The sequence below is a fragment of the Periplaneta americana genome, chromosome 5, assembly GCF_040183065.1.
Source record: "Periplaneta americana isolate PAMFEO1 chromosome 5, P.americana_PAMFEO1_priV1, whole genome shotgun sequence".
In the NCBI taxonomy this organism is placed as follows: domain Eukaryota; kingdom Metazoa; phylum Arthropoda; class Insecta; order Blattodea; family Blattidae; genus Periplaneta; species Periplaneta americana.
In genome coordinates, this window is record NC_091121.1 from 133,723,083 (window position 1) to 133,742,526 (window position 19,444).

Here is a 19,444-nt window from a genome sequence, read left to right on the forward strand (position 1 = left end):
AGGAAGTTAAGTAATCACTTGACATTTCATCTCAGTTAATTTAAGTTTTGCGTTATTTAAATGTGTTACTGAAATTTTTATTTAATTACTTTCCCTTTGTAAGTATGATAGAATTAGAAATTCATTACACACACACACAGACATATATATATATATATATATATATATATATATATATATATATATATATATATATATATATATATATATATATATAAACATAATTTCTCTTTCTCTTTCAAGTAAAGAGTTGAAACCAACGCTACTACATTAGTAGCGTAAATTCTACCATTAACTCTGCTATGTCAGATTAACATCAATTCTTATTCTGATGGCTCTCGAATTGTAGACTTCCAGATTTATTCCGGGCTCAAATACGCATTTTCAATTTTCACCCTTGGTATCATATTGCAGTACCAAATGTGATATTTATGTCTCCTGTATTCTTTATCAACGTCTTCATTTCTGTCTGCATTCTTGTATTCTCGAATACAAGCAACTTTTGTTATCTGTTACCCAGACGATTAATATAGGCTAGTAGAGGACAAATCAGTACAAGACACAAGATAGACAGCTTTTCTCTATGGGATGAAGTGAAGTAATAACTTAAAATTTTATTTTGGTCAATTTAATTTTATGTTATTTAAATATTTCATTCTATGTATTGTGGGTCCCTATCACCACGGCATGGCGTGTCATCAGGTTGCCGATAGAGGAGGCGGCCTCCAGATATTGAATAAGCAGTCGTGGCCAGCCGATAAGGGGTGGTCCTCCAGCTTGGGGGTTGAGCGAAGGGCTAACAACCCATCACCGTAAAAAAAAAACAGCTTGTTACGAATCCACACAATAAGCCTCGGAATGGGACTGATTTTCTGTATGGTTGTGAAACTTGCACTCTCACTTTGAGAGAGGAACAGAGATTAAGAGTGTTTGAGAATAAGCTTCTTAGGAAATTTTTCGGGGCTAAGAGGAATGAAGTTACAGAGGAATGGATAAAGTTATACAACACAGAACTGCACGCATTGTATTCATCACCTGACATAATTAGGAACATTATATTCAGACGTTTGAGATGGGCAGGGCATGTAACCTTTGGGAAGGCCGAGACGTAGATGGAAGGATAATATTAAAATAGATTTGAGGGAGGTGGGATATGATGATAGGGACTGGATTAATCTTGCACAGGATAGGGACCGAAGGCGGACTTATGTGAGGGCGACAATGAATCTCCGGGTTTCTGAAAAGCCATTTGTAAGTAAGTAAGTAAATATTTTATTGGAATTTTTATTAAATTATTTCTTGTTTATAACTATGACGAAATTAGAAATTCCTTTATATATATATATATATATATATATATATATTTTTTTTTTTTTTTTTTTTAATTTGTCTTTCTCTTTCAAGTAAAGGATTGAAACCAACGGCACTACATTAATAGCCTAAAATTCTACCATTAACTTCGCAACGTAAAATTAACATCACTTCTTATTCTGATGGCTCTCAAATTATAGACCTCCAGATTTGTTACGGGCTCAAATACATGTTTTTAATTTTGACCCTTGGTATAATATTGCAGTACCAATTGTGATATTTATATCTCCTTTATTCTTTTTCAATGTCTTCATTTCTCTTTGCATTTTTATGGTCTTTAATATTACCAACTCACGTTACTTAATACTCAATCTGTCTTTTCGCGTAATCCTCTCATTGGTTCGCAGAAATTTTATATTAACGTTTCAACTTGACTAATGTAACTTATGGTTTTGTGACATTATTCCAGATTTACAATTTTTTCAGAAAGAGGTCAATGTCAATAAAATTGAAGCTGCCGTTACGTGGCTCTTTGTCTTTCCTTGAATTGTTACACACAGTGATATCAGGAAATACTGTTCTCATTATATAATTGTACGAAATAGTAATATTTCGTAGGATGTAGTATCAGTAAATGGAGTCAGCAGTAAATAAGATCATTTGTCATTATCCTAAATTCTTCATCCTTCTATCATTGTCTGAGACCGTTAGCACGCTGAGATCTCAGTCCAATGTGATGATGAATATACTTTCATGGAGCACATCGTCGTTGTTCCTGCAATATGTGCAATATGTGCAAAATATAAAATTTTTCAGTAGGAAGAAAGAACACATTTATTCATTCTATAGCAGCCGTGCATAGGAGATTGTGAATTCTCACATTTTCGAAAGAAAGAAATATAATTACATACGTATAGGAGATTTTATTATTTGCTGTATCACTATTTAAGTTATGTAATAGAGGAAAAATCTGAATATCGATAAATATATCACATAGGAGTTATTGCAGGAATGACGACGATATGGATTCTTTGTTCAAGTAATCAGCATTTCGCTAGGTATCAGATGGTGAAATACGTTCCCAGTCCTCATGCATAGAAACAGATTTTCACTTCCTTACCTTGAATCGAAATTTGATCCGCCTGTCGAACAGCAAAAGAGGCCCACATTACTTGTGCTATAAAAACAAATGTGCGTGTTGAAGGTGTAGATTATAATTCAGTTCAATTTATCCTCACTATCACCAGCACCACCACTACCACCATTATCTTCAGCATCGGCTTTAGGCATTTGTCCCGATCTACCTGTTCCATCTCGGAAACGAAAATTTATTATGATGCATAAAAGTTATTCTGCCTGTTATGTGTCCTTGGAAAGTTACAATGGCTACAATTTTAACAGTTCAGACTTATTTCTTCCTTTCTACTTCTCTTGAGTTTAATTGATATTTATGTTTTTAATTAATTATTTTATGACGCTTTATCAACTGCTATAGTTGTCTAGCGTCTGAATGAGACTAAGGTGATAATACCAGCGAAATGAGTCCAGGATGCAGAGCCGAAAGTTATCCAATATTTGCTCTTAATGTATTGAGGAAAAATCTCAGAATAAACCTCAACCAAATAACTTGTCCCAACTAGGATTTGAACCCGGGCCCGCTCGTTTTTCTATTACTCCACAGCGCACGGTGTGAAATTTTCCCATTATAAGTGGACAAAAATCAAATTTCGACCGACTTGGTTACTTAGGCATAGGTGAAAATGAATTCTTGTTCTTTAAAATTTGGAGAATGTTGTGAGGGATGGCTTTTTTCAGCTGTAAGCTATTTTTAGAAGGGTGTGAACAATTAGTTATTTCTAACACTTCTCGCTTCTGTTCAGTCGCAGATAGAGAGACTTACTGTCTGGGTGAAAAAGAGTCAATTGTTAGTGATTTATTGTATTATAAAGCATTGAATTTGTTCAGATAGTTACGTTCTTACTACTGTAAATTCAATTTCAAATTTGTAAAGTATTTGTAAAGCATGTGTTGAGCGTATTGTAGCGGCCATCTACTCAATTAATTGTTAGTGGAAAAAACACCCTAGTCCAATGTTACAGTAGTGGAAATTTTAAGTGGTTCTCATAAAACAACCATAGTCCAAAGACTTTTTTTTTGTAGTATTTACACATATCCCATTAATATCACCTTGAAGCATTTATCAATAAAATTTTGAATTGTAGTTGATTGGCAGTAACTACTGCTTCCTATGTACGTAGCAAAAGCCGCCTCAGAAAAAAAATACTTTAGCACGTATTAGTTATGGAATCATCTTTAGGTGCAGAAGTAACTCCATGGAAGAAACCTAAGCAACGAAATTAGGAGAAACAGAATATAATAAAGAAAAAGAAGATTAAAGGAGAGACACACTCCAGCCACAACAGAGTATTTTTCTTAAAACAACCACTGTCAACAGTTACTTACATTTACGCATGTATTTCTATGAGGCAATTTAAGTTATTTAATTTCATGAGTTTTCCCAAATTTCTAAAACACCTTAAGAAATGACATGATGAATTTCATACTTGAAGTGTCAACAACACCGATGCCAGATAGTTTTTTGTTTCTTCTCAAAATTTAGGTATGTTTTTGGACTGTAGTTGTTTTTCCAAAAAAGTCTTCAATTTAAAATTTTTTTTCTTAATTTCCCTAAACATAACGTGTAGAACAAAATTCTTTTACCGTTTAGTACAGCATTATTAATTTAGTGTGTTGAATCCATGTTTTGAAGTTTGCGCGTTCTTACGCATGTATTAATATTTTCTTTTTTTTTTTTTTTTTTTTTAGTGTTGGGGCACAATCATGGTAACGCGGCTGTAACTGTTCCATGTTTGGCTTAAACGCTGAAAAAAATCACGGAATGAGGAAGTTTTTAATCACTGTGTGAGTGTTTTAAGCATATAAAATTATTCACATCACATCGACCATCAGGATACAAATATATTGGACACATTTTTCTCTAACCTTAACAAACGCACAGTTGATTAGAACGGAAATGTGGTGTCTGGACAAAATTAATAACTTCTCTGCATTGTAACGAATTGTTATGAAACTTTGTAGAGGCCTTACAGGTGGCACATATTTTTTGTGTGCATACTCTGAGGAGTAGTTACAAAAACGAAATGAGAGTTTGTACAGAAACGTATGTGCTATCTATAAGATCTGTGCAAAGTTTCATATCAACCCTTTACAATGTAGAAAAGTTATTAATTTTGTCCTCCATCGGTAGACAAATATTTATGTCCATAACACGGTTGATCCCTTTTTTCGCCCGTATCCTGTAACTTATCTTAAAAGTGTCGTTTCAGACATTAAATTCTTCTTCTATTACTGACAGTTGGCTATGTAGAGTACGTAAGTACGTCTAATAATCCTTACTGAGTAAGTAAAGTACAGTAGTGAAAAAAAAAACCGGACTGACCCTTGTAGCTGATTTCAGAGCCTTGTTCACTCCAGAACATGATAGACTGTAACTAAGACTTTCGAGGTTCGAATACTGCCTGGGAAGGAAACTTTTTTTGTCCCTTATTCAAATTTATTCCCAATACTTTTAGATTGCAGCGATATTTTACTACTTAATTAATTTATTATTCCCAGAACATGAATTTTACCAGCAATCGAAAAGTATTGGGAATAAATTTGAATAAGGAACAAAAAAAGCGTCCTTCCCAGGCAGGATTCGAACCACGAAAGTCTTAGTTACCAGTCTATCTGGAGTAAACAAGGCTCTGAAATCAACTACAAGGGTCGGTCCGGTTTTATTTTTGTCACTACTGTACATAATTGACATTACGCAATTGCCCATATGAGAAATTAACAATAACCAATAATATGCATACTCTTTTTATTGTCCGTTGAAAAATCTTGGTAATTTGAAATATTGTGCTACATAATATTTAAATTTATTAAGCTTTGTTCAGTTTTTGTTACTGCAATTTAAATAGTTTACTCTTTTACTATTCATTTGTACTACAATTTCAATTGTACTAGATTACTTCCTTTCATAGTATTACTTTTATTTTAATTACAAAGTCTAATATTATTAGGTACATATTTCTCCGCATCTGTTTAGTTTCTTTTTATATTATTGTTGTGTGATTTATTTTCCTAGTTCGCAGTGACTCTATCTAGTGGTCTATAAAAAATCTGTATGTCTGTGTGTGTTTGAATTCTGCTTCATTTCTGTTTTTCCCACGGTATTTCCTCATTCAAGTTTGCGCAGTTGCTTCACGTCGCGGCAGAACGGAACTTTCCTTACCCCGCAATTCTGAGGGGGTTAGTACGCGTGCGCGATAGTCCTGCAGTGTGCATTACATACTTTTGCCCGCGAAAGATCGAGCAGTCTCGCATCAGTTGCCTCGCGAGAGCCGAGCGTACGGTGTAGACGCAGAGATAGCGCGGTGGTCGTAATTTACTACTCTTCAGATACACAAGTTCGAAACAAACACTAACCTCTATTAACAATAGTTCTGTTATTCTTCTCGTGTTTTTTTTTAAATATACACTATAAACTAATTATTTCGAAATAGGTTGTGAATTATGACTACATTAATATAAGTGACACTTCATGAAAATTTAATTGAAATATTTCATTTATTGAACACCAAAAATAAATACCAACCGTTTCGTGTTTATATTATACTGTGTGTGAAGTTTGGTGTCTGCTTACTTGATACAAATATTCGAAGTAATTAATTGCACCCAATAAAAGTAACTGTGATTGTAATACATTTATCTTATATGTTTAGAATAATTTTTATTTCGTGATAAAACAGTGAATATATTATCAAAACAAGACAAAATTTAACGTGTGAAAACTTACACTAATTGTGACGTGCTTTTACATTTGCAACGGAATTGGGACGGCGAAAATTTGAATAGTGACTTGTTTAACCTTTTTGGTATTTGATATCACTAATTCCATAGCCATGGTTACCGGTTCTTCTCCATCATTCAAGTTTCTTTTTGGTAGAACAACGATGGGAATTTATTTCTTCCTGGTTGTCCTCTTGTGGAAGGGTCCTCCAGTCTTAGGCAGAGGTGAGTACAAATAATAATTCTTTGAAAAATAAAACTGACAAATTTCATCCAACATAATTTCAAACATTCGGAATACGCAGAGTGTTTGCGCCACAAAAAGTGTTAGAGTTTAAAATACTTTCGTCATTCATTGCAATAGGATTAGGTAATTTAGAGTTTGTAAGGTCATAAAAATAAAGATCTTGAATATTTCTTTGATGTGTGATTTAATCACAAACAAAACGTATAATGGAAGCTTTCATTGACGAAATTGATGTCTGCAATATATCACTGAAATGATATTACATTCCTCCGCTAAAAACTGCAAAAAAAAAAATCATCTCTCAGAAGCAATTATTTTTACCAGTTCAGAGATCTAATATGTCTCAAATGTGTCACATTGTGCGAAGATTATAGTGTTGAATGTGATGTTTTTTTTTCACCTGTCATTCTCTACTACTAACTGTGTATACGATGATGGATGATGATGATGATGATGATAGTAATGAAATATTGCATTGACTTAATGTCGTTTTAGATATCTTGGGGATATATTTCGGGCATCAATCGAATCTTGCAATTGCGACTGTCGATTTTCTCGCCTCTCTTTAGTAACTAATAAGACACTTTTGTACAATGAAATAATATTGTATGTTGTCTTATACACAAAGTAGGTACATCACTTAGATTATCGTTAATTTAAGGTTTTTAAAATTTCGTTTTTACTTAATTTTCATAATGAAATTGAAGATCCTAAATATTTATATTAGTAGAACTGCGAAAACAAATTTTCGAATTATTCTGTTCTTTCAACTCTTTTTCTTCGAATCTGCATTAGGTATTTGTTCGTCTGTCTGTAAAGGATGATAAACTTAGCTCATATAATTATATATTTCCCAAATAAGCAGTACAAATACGTTTTTTATATAATTTTCTGTTCACTTTAGTAGCACATCCTTAAAGTATCGGTATGTGTTTTTTTTTTAGTTGAAGTTGCTATCCCTGAATATCTTACACACAAAATGGAATTCAATAATGATAATGACTACGATAATTTCAATAACGTTCGCCGCTGTGGACTACAGGTTAGCATGTCTAACCCTGAAATGAGCGGTTCCGGGTTCAAATCCTAGTTGGAACAAATTATCTGGTTGAGGTTTTTCCAGGATTTTCCTTCAACCAAAGAGCAATTGCTCGGTAACTTTCGACGCTGGATCTTGGACTCATTTCGCTGGCATTATCACCTTCATTTCACCCAGACGCTACATAGTCATCGTAGTTGATAAAGCATCATGAAATAAACAAATTAAAAATAAATGCGAACCTTCAGTAACATGTGTATTCATTGGGACAACATAGGTATAGTAGAAAGGAAAATAACACTTTCCTGAAGTATTTTATTCACTTTCCTAAGTTCTCTTCTTCTTGTTAGAATTGTTGATTAGAATATTACTTTTCTCGGCCGTTGGATTCAAATGACGTTAGGTGAAAATTGCACATATCCTGCTTTAAATCTAGATTTTAAGGAGACAATGTATAAACGTAAATTAATTTTTTCGAAAATTTTAGTTCTCGTCCTATTTAACTTCGTCTTAATAACAAAAATACATTCTCAAATAACACCAATACTTTAATGTGTTATACGGTTGTACGTATTTACGTAATTTATGAACTCGAACTCAGAAGATAATATAAATTGAAATTTATGACTAATCATGTCCTGTATGAACGAAATATTATAGCATATATTTAAAATCTTATAGCCATAATTAAAAATATGTATATTATGGAAATGATCGATGGAATATATTTGGAGAGATTCAAGAAATAAACCCTCCAGGTTTGCAACTTACATCACGCACTCATGTGAAGAACAGTTAACACTTTAGGTATTTGACCGTCTATTTCATATCTTTATCTCGATGTTCTATAATACATGATTTTAACGATATTGTAGGCCTATCTGAATACATATTGTAGTAGTTTCAGCTTAACGCATTCCCATCACAGAAGCTGTGTAAGTAATGTAATTATATTTCAGAATAGCGTTCTAAGTTTTAAGATTTTTAAATCCTGAGTTCTTAATTATTATTATTATTTTTTTTTTTTACATTTTCTCTGTATTCTTAAATTTACATGAAAGAAAAAATAAAGAAAACAATAATTAATATACACTTTATTTTTTTAAATATATTTTAATGCAATAGGAATCTTATCATAATTAGTTCAGTTGCAGAAAACACAATTTGTTGATTTTATTTATTAAAACTAGAGAAAAAGTTTAGCAAACTAACACCATACTCGATTCAGATGCTATAATGTATCAGTTTTGCAATCTGTATATAGTGTTCAAGCAGCTATAATTTTGGTTTAATTGATTCTACTTAAATGGAAGAGCAGTCTTTATATTTTATATAATTACAGTTGACCTCAGCAATGGCGCTTTCTTTTTTATTTAGTGCTATTCAAGTATCATCTATGAGTAGATGGCATATTTCATTTTTTATGAATCTTTTCGTAAAATGTGTAGCCTACACCTATATATCCATTCAAGTCTCAATAACTCAAAAAAAGTATATATAGAAATTATTTTAATTTTACGCGTCGAAGTCGGAACTTGAAAAACAAATTGTTACTCAAATTCTAACAGTTATGTCGTTAACAAATTCGCGTAACATAAAATAATATTCGTTTATGATACTGTTAAACATTTCTTTCAGTTTTAAAATTTCGTTTTGATTTCAACTAATCCTTTTTCCTTTCATTACTTCTTTATTAGGGAAAAATATGAATTTGTAATTTTAAATTTCGTTTTTCTGGTTTACTGATTAGGATGTCGGAAATGTTGCATTGTACCGTTTCGAATTCTTATAATTTTATAGTTTATAATCTGTCATAGATTAGCCGTTCTGGTGGTAGTGATGGAAATAATAATGATAATGGACCGAGCGAGGTGGGTCAGCGGTAACGAACTAGACTCACATTCTGAAGGTCTCGAGATCAAACTGCGTGACCGGTCATTCTGATTGAGAATTTTCATGGTGTCCCTTAGTCACAAAGGTAAAGTCAGGTTGGAAAATTACAGATCATGGTTCATCAAAGCATTAATCACTAATGTCATAATTATAAAATAAATATATAATATATAGGATATATGCCGGTATTAGAATAGAAACAGAATCACAAAAATAGTCCACGTACTACTGACATAAAAGATTCTACACACACGGTATGACCTAGATGCTAAAGCGTGCATAAATTTAAAACGTGATGATGGTAAATGCATACATGTATCTTGTATTCATGTACGTAGGAAAGTGTTAGACATCTACATTGTTGTTGATTGGTTGGTAAATCTATTCTCTCTGCATGAGGTTGATGAAAGTCAACTTGGACTTAGATTGTCTGGCATTGTAAAGTAAATCCAATTCTGAGGTCGGGAAAATGTAAGACTGATTACATTACTCGCGATAATAGAACGATAGTCGAGAAACTGACTGGCAGACTGAAATTTTAATATGAGCGAGATGTGGCAGGTGTAGAGATGGACGAAAAGTGGGGTTTTTAAGTATCTTAAATCTATTACGCTGGTTCCTAATCTAAATTCCTCAGAGTAGGAAACATTACAGCTCTGATCAAATGATGAACAGGACAAAATAATTTTCTTTGAGGACTTCGTGGTATATTGTACTGATTTCCTTTTAAACAAAATTACATAATTAAGTACATTAATTTCAGGATTTCATCATTCTCGTTCTTTGAAATATTGGGTTATCAGAGGTCTGCATCGGACGTTTTCGCTCGAGCGCCAAGTAGTTCATAGCATAATCCGACAGGTAGCGCATATGCATGATGGGTAAAATTGTCGCGAGCGATAAATCCTCGAACGGTACAAGTCGAGCGTTAGACATTCGTCCTTGTTACAGTGATGAACTGTGTAGTAACATCATAGATGTTTATCATTTCAAGACTTTGCAGTGTTTAACTAACCTCTCCATAGTACAACTACAAAACTTGCTTTAAAATGTAATATAAATGTTGAAGGTAAATACTTTTTTTTTTTTCCATACAAGAGTGATTTTGTTTTTGCCACATCTGATAGATGTTATTGGATGTAAATATAATTATTATAAACTGAGAACACAATCACGATAATGCAAGAACCGTATCAAGTTTCTAGTAATAATAATAATCTCTAATAATTATTAGTGTATTAATCTTTGCGTCTGTAACAGTTTTGCAGCATGATTATTCGTTTTATTATATTTCCTGTGACGTTATCTCTGTACTAATATTGTTATTAATCTACTGCTATGTCAATAATATTTTGTAAAACGTTTCTACATTGTCGCAGTATATAGGCGGAACACTATGTATGGACCTATCATATTATATATGTGGTAAATCAAATATTGAATAATTATTAATTAGCAATAACTGTATATCGAAGTTTTTCATACTATTTTATTTATAACTTCATGTTACTGTTTTGGTACGTTCCATTGACTGTTCCACTAAAAGTTTGTCATAAACGTAGATAATAAAGCCTTATTTTTAGCGTGTCAGCAAAACATATATGTATCTTATCTGTCGCCTTTCATACAAGATAAGACATGTCGGTGAGATGACCTTGTACTGTGCTTCTATTTATTACGAGCTTATCACGACCGATCTTATCTCATTCGAGGATGCGACACTCGACCGAGTTCAAGCGAGCGATTTAACTCCAATGCAGCACTCTGATTGGGTTGCAAGTTAAGATATTCTATTTTGCCTCCTTATACAAAGTTTTTTTTTTGTAAAATATTGCATTATTCCGTATGTATAATCAAGTAAAGGTTCAGTATTATTTGACTTTTATCTCTTGTTTTATAATTAGTACAGTAGGAATAATTTTGTCGCAATCAGGTAAAGTAATGATAAAAAGTAAAAGTAGTTTATAACAGATTTATTCCACGTTAATCCAGGTAAACTCAGTTTTGAAGTTAGTATAGCACATGTATCTCCATTTATTAGATAAATGGACGAATAATAATAATCTGTAAAACTATTTCTGGTTTAATAACTGTTTTATATATTCTTCCGCGTGCCAAACATCGCAAAATAATGCAAAGATATATAAATTTAAAAACTACAGTAATGTGAACTTTAATCAACTAATTAAATAATATTAAAGACTTCTTGATACGTTTTGTCTATTTTACTCTATCTTCCCAAACATCTCCTTCTAGTCTTCTCTCTCTTCACATCTTTCTCTCTCTCTCTAATATTAAATTAATAGTTAATTTTGATATTACATATTTTTTCTTATCTTCTGTTAACCACTCGTGTGTTATTTTAAATAGACCTAAGCTCTCACCCGGAATTCTTCCGAGAATGCCCACACCATTATAAATTGTCGTATTTTTTATTATAATTGTGGACTGATCTACCTTTATGAAGTCTCTAATCATGTTAACTAACGATTATTTTTATCTTTCGTGGGTCATTTTGCTGCTCGCGGCCAAAAGTCCATTCCTATCCATAATAATTTCAAAATGTGCTTAGTTTCTTATTTAAATGCCCTATTTCTTAGGTATATAGAATTATCCTCTTTACATGCATGCAAATGGCTTTTAAAGAACCAGGAGGTTCATTGTCGTCCTCACATAAGCCCCCATCGGTCCTCTTCTTTATTATTAATTTAAAAATATTTAGAGTATAAACTTAATTTGTTATATGAGGCGTTCCGTAAGAGAAGGGCGAGCCCGTCAAATGTACCTGTGGAGATAAGAATCGATGTTCGAAATATTTTACCTGTAAACGAGTTAAGGGCGAAGCCGCCAAGGACACGTATGTAAATAATGATAATTACACTGAAAAACGAATACCTTTATTGAAAATTGCAATTAAATGTCCAATTTAATATTCCAACTTAATAGTGATCATAGATGGCATTATAAATTCATCAATATTATGGAAATAATTTGAAAATAGTAATTGGAAAAAGCAAAGGTCGTAGAATGAACTTAATAGTGGTAGATATTAACAACAATATAATAATAATAATAATAATAATAATAATAATAGTAATAATAATAATAATAATAATAATAATAATAATAATAATATAAAACACTTAATCGCACTGTGATGTGACATTTACAAAGTGTCTGAAATTATTAATAAACAAAAATAAGTAGATGCCTGTCATGTTATTACCCTTGCTATCAAAAGTGGTCTCACTTGTTCTGGGAACAGAGGTGCTAATAATCCATTACATCATCTTCTTGAAGATATTCCTCTGAGTCGGTCACTGCTAGTTGCACGTTTTGTTTGCTGATCACGTCATCCAGAAACGTTCTGTGGCACATAAATAAGGAGAACTTTCAGATCCTTTACTTTATCAGAAGTCAGCTTTATTGACGTGACATACTCTCTGGCAAAAACTAGCTGAGAGAGGTCGGCCTGTTCTTAATGCGACATCTGTTCACATCAACACTGGTTACGGACTTAGAAATATAGGCATTCTGGAGGTAATAATCACCTAATTCCCAAAAATTACGAAATGCAAGATGTATTTTCTCCATATCTAATGCGTTGAAGCCCCACATGTACATGGCGGGCCTATACCGGAAGTTTGCACATGTCGAGATGTTTTCGTATTAATGTACGATTCATCTTTGTTCCTTTTAATCTTTGCTTGTACGTTTATCCATTTTTCGACATACGTCTAACGTTTCCTACAATAACTAATGTCCACACTGTGGAGTAACGGTCAACGCGTCTGGCCGCGAAATCAGGTGGCCCGGGTTCGAATCCCGGTCGGGGCAAGTTACCTGGTTGAGGTTTTTCCCGGGGTTTTCCCTCAACCCAATATGAGCAAATGCTGGTTAACTATCGGTGCTGGACCCGTGACTCATTTCACCGGCATTACCACCTTCATATCATTCAGACGCTAAATAACCTGAGATGTTGGTACAGCGTCGTAAAATAACCCAATAAAAATAACCAGATATGCCTGGTTTCTTATCACTGTCATTATTGCTCATATTAAGCTATTGCAATGTCCATAAATACACGTAATTCCTCACTCTTCTGTGTGGTTACAACAACACCGAGACAATGAATGGCACGCGCCTTCAGGCGGAGTGGCATATTCGCCCTTTTCTTACGGAGTAATATGAATATTATGAACCTGTCTCACACTACACAGTTTCTCCAACCCTACAAACAATAGTAATTCGATGTAGTTAGGGCGAGCCCGCCAAAGTCTGCCAGGCTTAAGTTGCAGATATTTAAATACTCGGAGTAAAAAACACAAAATTCGACCCTTGGCGGGCTCGCTCTTCTCTTACAGAACACCTCATATATTTTTTTCCATGATATACCGTTAAAATTACAGTTAACCTCCCTTTCCTTATACGGCGATTGTGATTCCAGTATCGTTTACATTTGTACTTTAATATCAGTTCCTAAATGCGTTGCTCCCAGTGTTCTAAATTTTCTCCTTCTTCTAGCACCAAGATTTTCGTGACTTCCCCATTTGCCATATGCTTTATTTCCTCAAGTTTTGATTAAATCGTACGCACACAAACATTTTCTAACACATACAACATCATCCTTTGCTATTATCGATTGGTATTCAGCAAACTTCAAGTTGTACACTCTGACACGGAAAATGTTCGCTCTCCTGTAGCGGGAATTTGTCTAAGTGTCCTTCGGGTTAACGTGTAATTCGCAGGGGAAATATTAAGCATCCAGATCCGAAGTCGTAACAGCGACGTGTCTGTATCTCACGAAACGACATATTCGTACGAAGCCTATTTGGATTGGCTATAGATCTCTTTCTTCTCGTTACAAAGATCGGGCTTCGAATCTCACTATGTCAAATGCACGCGTGTAAACACAGCGTACACAATGATTCCCGAGCTATTCCGAGATGGGTTTTAGTCTCTGAACAGCGACCAATTTCTGTGTCATAGGGTGTACATTGTCATCTCTCCAATAAATAAACCTATATTTGCAACTTCTTTCCTCCAGTTTGAAATAGCGGCTTTAAATATGTTTTGAATTTGGTGACATACAAGCATCCTTAACGAAGCACTTTTGTAACCAAATGGTCCTCAGAAAGCCTATATCAACCTTAATTTTGAATATCGAATGGTATATATTTGCATTATTGCTTAAGTTTCATGTTTATGTAATCTGTTAACGGATAACCCCGATGTCTTCCATATTTTTATTAGTATACTATCTTAGTCTTTCTACAAATCTATGAAAACTAGATGTACAAAGGTATATATGCTGTTCTAAATGCTTTTATTAGTTTTTTTATGCAAAACATATTGTCGATTGTGAACCGCGCTGCTCTCAAAACCTGCTTGTTGTTCATTTCTTGTATTTCTAGATTCCTAATCCAGAAAAGAATTATAAGCAGCTTCATGATCTAATTTTATTAAGTACCTGTAACAGTCAGTCTTGTGTAGTTTAATTAACTATGTATATTCCTTTCTTAGGGATTGCTAAGTCCAATTTTTCAGTAATTTTTAATAATAATATGTTCTCCATTGAACTACCTCAAATATATTTGTCTTATTAATTCAATCTATTGAATTCACATTTAACAAGGTCTGTTTATACCTATTCCTCCTATACTAATGTGTTTGTTCTTAACTCTCAAGTTACTGTATTTATCATCACTGACTAAATAGAATACAATCTCCGATTCATGTGATGGTCGAACCTATATTTCCTCAGTAGAACCCATTCTTATTTCTCTTCAGTTAATAAATAATTGTTTCAAATGAATTTATCATGAATATATTAAGGGAAGTAATTTGTCTGCTTTATTTTTATTAAACCTGCACTTACATTCTAAAGACTTTTCATTTTCCTCCAAAGTATGATTGAACCGTTAATCATCCCTTTTCTCAGAATTTATTTTCGAATTATTTGTTTCACTTCTTCTCGTATTTTACTCTTTAAATTTTTTTTTTGTATTCAGCCACTTAAAAATTTTACTTCTTTCATCATAAATTTATTTTCCTATCTTTTTATAGGCCTATCAATAATAAAATAGCTTCCCTGTTCCAATTTCTATTTATCTATGGCTTTTTTTTTGTTAAATAGCATTAATCCTATACACAATATAATGTATAATATTTTTGAAGTCCTACCAAAGCGTGTTCTCTTCAATTTTTTACCTAGTCTACTTGCATTTAACCATCGTGTACTGTCATCTGTTAGTGCTTTCAAACTATAATTGAAGAATGTGATCCCAAAACGAGTTCAGTACATTTTTATAAACATCTGGGCTAGTTTTTTTTATCCGCCGGTCTACGGACTGAGCGACTCTTCAAGTGACATTCGCAATAACACAACCTTTAAAACTAGGATTATCGCTGTTTTGGGAAGACAATTTGCTTAAAGTATAATGATAAATGGCTCAAACATCACATACATTTATCAATTATAAAAATGACAAAATTGACTGAGCGAGATTGGGATTACACTCTTAAATTATATTGGTGTGTTGTCCATTATGTCAGCACTTGCGTTTGTAAGAATTCCAACATAATTATACATTAATGGAATAGGAAGGATTTTTTTTAAATTTAGCAAGTGATGGTCACCTTCTCCTTGATTGTCATCTATAAATTGTAACATTGTGTATTTTATCTTACAATAATGTAAGTTACAGTTGATTTTAGTTAATGTATCCTGGTGCCAAGTACATGTATTAATGTTCTTGTATTGGGAAAAGTCGTTTCAAATTTTCAATATATTTCCAATACAGCAGTATATGAGTATTAATTGTTCACGGTTATCATTTCAATATTTTTCAAGATGTTCAGTTATGTTGTTATTTGAAATTTTTACAGTTCGACCGTTAGTCAGGGGCTGTAATTCCCTAGCATTTCCAATATTACATTATTCAGTGTACCACTGAAGTGCTCTTAATGTGTTTATATTGCATCCACACTCATTAGATTTATACGAACGTTACAGTTTTCCTTCCATGCAACTTCATATTAACTTTAATCGTATTCTCATTTATTTCTTGCCTATTTGTAATATAATTTTTATATTGATCCCTTATAAAATAATCTATAACCCTCCTTTTACTCTCTGATTCTTAGGCCCTCGAGAAAATATTGCTTGTATGAAGGATTTCGAAGTTTATAACCTATTACTTTATTCTGTATTCAGTTTAAAATGACACCATTTTGGTTATTTTTTTTTCGGTTCTTGTACATTCCATGTTCAAAAACTTACAGTTTTCCCTATCTTCTTTTTTGTGTCTCGTGAGGTTTCCCTTGTTTGCCTCTTAGTTATTTTAACTTTTTCAATGAGAAAAAAAAACTGGTATGCTGCATCAACAGGGATTTCTTTCCAGAATCCACACCTGTGGAGTAACGGCTAGCGGGTCTGACCACGAAACCAGGTGGCCCGTATTCGATTCCCGGTCGGGGCAAGTTACCTGGTTGAGGTTTTTTCCGGGGTTTTCCATCAACCCAATATGAGCAAGTGCTGGATAACTATCGGTGCTGGACCCCGAACTCATTTCACCGGCATTATGACCTTCATTTCATTCAGACGCTAAATAACCTGATGTTGATACAGCGTCGTAAAATAACCTACTTTAAAAAAATTCTTAACAGGATTCGCTGTAGAAAATTCATTTTCATTGGTCTGCACAAGGTATTCTTTTTCTCCCTCGTCTTTAACATTTGCATCTGGAGACGCCCTCGATGGGAGTCTATCAACTTCACGGGGTTATAATTAAATAAATCAACCAGTCAATCAATGGTTAACAATTAATTTGACGTTGTAAATCGATCCTGCTTCGCACATTTAAGATGTGTTTTTCACAAGGCTACCCTTACCAAATGACCAAATGCTTTTCTGGTAGGGCCTACACATTACCCATTGGTTCTAGTTATCAGTTACAAGTTAAATAGTTACAATTCAGCTTCTTATCATCTCTCATTATTTGTAAGCAATAGATCTGCAAAGTGTGTGATTGGTAGAGTTGCGGCCTAGTGAAATACTGGTCTGATAGTTTTGGTAGAATACGAAAATCGAGTTTCTCCGGTAGGAATGTTCGTTGAATTGGTAGGCCTAGTACTAGTCAGGTAAGAAACTTCAATGCATGTATAGGAATTTTCGGGTTACAGAATCGTGTAATAACCAATGAAATGCCTATGTACTCAAATAAGGCTAGTTATCAGTGTTAAAATTGGTGTGAATGGTAATTTGGAAGTAATAATAGGATATCAAATTGGTATTTAGGTAGAAATGTCACAAGTGTGGAAAGAATTTGTGTTACTTGTCTTAAACAATCCAGACATTTTTCAATATTAGTTTTACCTTATTACAAATAGATGTTTCTATAAACATCCAGAACATACTCGAGTGATTGTATATTAAGAATTTCTAAAGGAGAAGCATTTTATAACTTAAATTATACGACTTAATCTTCAATTTCGTTTAATTATAAAAGAGATATCACTGTCAATATTTTAATTTGTTAAAATAGTTTTCGATTATGTAATTTTCATTACTGGAGTGGATTTTATATTATTTTAAATCTCAGGTATATAATTATTTAATTTAGCGTTCAAATTAACTTTATCATGATTTTAAATTTATAGTTCTGTTGATTTATAGGCATATAACTTTTGAAAAAATAACGCAAGTGTTCATTTGCCACTGTATCATCGCAAATTGATACGCAATATTTGCATTTGGCTTTCGGCTTTCTTCTTCTTCTGCATTGTTTTTGTGCCTTATAGTTCCTAGACTTCAGACACAGGAAGCATTCTCAGGACCTTTACAACACGAAATGCTCCTGCCTACAGAAATCCTTTATATACAATTTTCTAGAACTTTGAGTGATAGTACCGGGTCATCATTTTGTTTTACTAACATTTCTAATATTAACCTGGCTATAGATTTGGATTAACGGCTGAGAACCACAAATACTGTGTTACCCCCTTCCGCTACCGGAGTTTGATGAGACTAATGTAAAATACAAACAAATCACTTTACTAGGTTTATGAGGGAAGAAAAGTAACGCATCCATTTATGTAAACTAGAAACTATTACGATTTTCAGTTTGATAATTTTCGTTAGGTTTTTATTTACTAAAAAAACAGTAAGTATTAACAGTAAGTGTTTACTCACTAACTGAACTATCCAGACGGATCTGCAATGTATAATATAAGTCTACTCTCTACAGCACATTAGCATACAATATGGAGAGTACATTGAAAAATAATCAAAATCTGAATATTTAAAGAAATTGTTGAAAATGATGGCCATTCATTTCTATACGGGCTTCAGTTCTTTTGTGTGGATATTATCGAAAACGCTTTTAAGCATATCTTCTGAAATTGACTGTATTGTTTCTATAACGTAATTCTTTAATTCTTCTTTGTTGTAGGATGTTTAACAAACACAACTGTTTTACAGCAACCCCAAAAGAAATAATGCAAAGCATCAGTCGACATGGGAGGCATAATCCCGTGCCTCTTGAAATAATAATTCTGTATCTTTAACAGAGTACCTTACTTACGTATTGTAATTTCTTCAATTGTGTCCGATTCGCAATGATAAATTTACTCAGATTGCTGTCTACTGTTCGTCCAAGTAATTATGTCGCAGAGTCTAGAAAGGGAGAAATCATATGACAGTTACTTAAAGAGGCCCTTTTATTTAAATTATTTTAAATAATTTTATAATATTACGTAGACGTCCAATTCCTGACAGCAAATGTTTTTAGAAAAGAGTCAAGACAGTCCAGCCACTACCCTTTACAGAGGGGCAAGTAGAGACGGATGTTGGAAACAGGGAAGCGACGTAACCAATCGCATATAGTACCTGAGCAAAAATATGATTAAATAATGTATGCACTTTATTCACTGGAAAATACGACCCTATTTCTGGAACATACTATACTCACTCACTCAGTACTGTATACTGTGACAGTAAGGCGACTTTGACTGCATATGCGGCCTTGGGTTGAAGTTCACTAATAGAAGGGTTGGGAGTGAAGTACATTAGAAAATTCAAGTATAATATACATTGAAGT